This window comes from Limulus polyphemus, unplaced genomic scaffold (genome assembly GCF_000517525.1).
Source record: "Limulus polyphemus unplaced genomic scaffold, Limulus_polyphemus-2.1.2 Scaffold735, whole genome shotgun sequence".
NCBI classification, from domain to species: Eukaryota; Metazoa; Arthropoda; class Merostomata; order Xiphosura; family Limulidae; genus Limulus; species Limulus polyphemus.
This window is the reverse complement of record NW_013666345.1, coordinates 83,254-86,550: the sequence shown is the minus strand read 5'-3', so window position 1 is coordinate 86,550 and position 3,297 is coordinate 83,254.

Below are 3,297 nucleotides of genomic sequence, written 5' to 3'. Positions count from 1 at the left end.
CGTGCTTCGTCTCCGCTACGTCTTTGTCTCCACTATTGCTTCGACTCCGTCTGTCTCTCTCACTGTCTAGCGCACTTATATACGATAATACTGCCTGTTCTAGAAACTTCTAAGACTCTCAACACGTGCTACCAGCGTCGCTTGACGCAACGCTGTCGCAACACACTAGCGAATCTTCTAGAATACTCGTCATGTAACCCCCACTGTCGTAACATTATATTAAAAACTGCATGTCCTTCCTTGCATTTTATTAAACACAATATTTTTTAGCACCAACTTGATTACTGTCCCAATGGCTTAAGCTTTCCAACTGCAGTAAAAAGCTGAAAGAAAGATAAGAAAGCTACATAGAAGAAATTTTCAACAAAGGCAAACCACTAAAGTGTGATTTGACAATTTAATCAACAAGGAGAATTTTTTTAAATCTTTTGCTTGATACTATGGTATCATACTTACAATGGCAATAGTGAAAAAATAATGCAAGAAGGGACTAAAAGAAAACTTAAGAAAATAAATATCAAAATTACCCTTAACTTTTCTAAATTATATAAAAGCAATAATTCATTTCCAAGTCTAAGCTCTTGAACTAGTGTGAATGTGTTAGAAATGTTAACACAAAATCCTAAGATAATGTCTTGACTGTATAGTTTTCTTCCAGTTTATCACACAGTATAAAATTGGTACTCAGTGAGGACCTCTGAAAGCTGAAGAGAAGTTATTATTTTCCTATGCTGAAAATATATTTCTTATAGGTACTTACCTCCTCTCATATCTATAGCTATTTTCATTCTGTGTTGCCCTTTATATGCAAAAATATTTTCACAAGCCTTGAACTTCATGATCAACATGGTTCAACAGCGTCTTGCATGTAAATCATTATGCAGCAACCCTTCACCAGTAGGAGTGTGACACACCCTCCTGATATGTGTCTCTCTATTCAATTCTACCGAAATATCACTTTGAGATTAGGCAGAAAAGAAAGCACCAGTTTTCAGTGAGGAGGAAGGATGGGTAAAGTGGTAAATACCCATCACAAATATATTTTCAGTATAGGAAAATACTAACTTCAGATACAATAAATTACCTCTTCTCACAATAAGCATACTTCGAAAGTGTCCAAAGAACACCCATGAAGTGTGATTCCTGTTGGGAGAGGAACACACGTGGGAGACTGCACCAGGTATACTCTGCACTCAGTGTGGAAATAGGTATCGCAAACACAGGTGGAAAGTGGTAAGAGTACAGCCAAAAGGGTGAGAAAACTGGATGAATTCAAATCTGAACCACAATACACCAGCATCTCAATCCCATTGAAGTAAAATTGTAGAAGAACCACCTACAGACAGAAATGTGGGGAAGGTAAAATGGATGTGCTTCAAGGTATAGAGAGGCTAGGGTGTGACGGACCATATGCAGCCAATCAACTCCATTTCAAAACCACATGGCATCAGGATTACAACTTCCGACCCAGGGTAGAAGGAGGGTCCACACTGTCTTCTCCGCAAGTTGAGTAAAATGGAATTATATACATGTTAAACCAATCTTCTAAATGGGACACATGTATGCAAATCCACAACCACCCATACATCCAGGAACCTAACATCCGAAAGACAGTACGAAGGGATGTGCCAAGGTGGTGGTTCACATCAACTCAAATCTAATGTTACTGGAATCCCTCAGTGTATCATAAGCCTCAGGCTCTGAGGTGAAGAACTAGAGGGAGAACCTTCGCCCCAAACAACATCCTCCTCCAGGTAGGACTGCAAAAATGTTGGAATGTGTGTGTGTGTGTGCAATATCAACTTCTGGGACCCACATAGAGGTGGAGAATATGAGCCAAATTATGATGAAATTCGAGTTGGGTTGAGGAATTACAATCAGCATGTGTGAGAATTTAGGTTGATTGGCCCAGTTCTAATCAAAAACTATTTACTGGGAACCAACATCCAGGTGATGGTAGGCTGATGGGTCCTAATTGAAAGAGTGAACTGCAATGTGATGGATCTTCTCTAAAACAACATCATTTTCTGGATAGGACTGCACAAAAGTTGAGTACAACATCGAACTCCAGATTCCATCACACAGAAGTGGAAAGCTTCTGTAAAATATACACAACCTCACTATATGGATAGAAATGCACACAAGATCAACCTCTAGGACACACTGCATGGAGTTGGAGCATATATATTTGGAAATATGTACAACATCATCCCCAGATAGCATTGCACAGAAGTTGGAGCACAATGCTAACTTCCAGGTTCCATCGCATGAAAGTGGATCACCTCAACAAAATATATGCAACCTCATCCTCTAGATAGAACTGCACAAAAGATGGGGGCAATATCAACCCCTGGGACCCACCAAATGAAGGTGAAGCACATGATTGGAGGATCACACGCTATCTACACCAGCAGAACACCACTACCCTACTCTCTACTGAGAATACTTCCATGGCCCACCACACCAGTGGTTTGTAACTGGAAAATGTCAAGGACTCCTGTACTCCACTAGAAGAACAAAGGGGTATAAAACTTGGTGGAGAATTTAGAGGAATGCCAACACTGGGGATAATGTAACAGATGAACAAAAGAAATTATATTGAAAAGTAGACTTCCTAGGATTTATTCAATTGAATAGGTGTGCAGCTATTTTCTTCTGCTTTACCCATGCAAGTCCATGGGTTAGTACAGTTTTGAACAGGCACATTAATGAAGCAAATATATTGCGAGAAAAAGCCTACTAGCGATGTTGTAGACCACTCACCTCAACAGTTTACATTATTGGCCATGGATATACAACTTGGCCATACAATGTGGGTTTGAGATATAGGAAGCGTACCTCGACAGGCAATTTTCGCCACTGAGCAGGATTTGAATCCTAAATGGGACATGCCTCCAGAAGGAAAATATACATAGAAAAGATAACTTTTCCAGTCACAGACACACCAAAGTTTGAAGAATGGCAGAAAGCAGTACCCTGACAATTAAGAAACAGCTACCCAATGAAGTTAGTGGGAGATAAACATATGAGATGTAGGCTACATGCCTTACTGAAGAGTTTCCTCCAATGGACGATGGAGGTGAGACTCCAGAAAAAAATGAAAGATGCTCAATCTTATGCAAAGACACCTAGAACAGAATTTGGGAAGAAAGAGACAGGGAGGAATAGACCAATCAAAACAGTTGATGATCTCAAATCATAAGGGTAGAAGGAGAAAAGTCACCTACAGATGAACAGCGCTGGGGAATGAAAAGGTGGAAACATAAACCACTGAAGGAGGCCATGTGGGCAATGGAA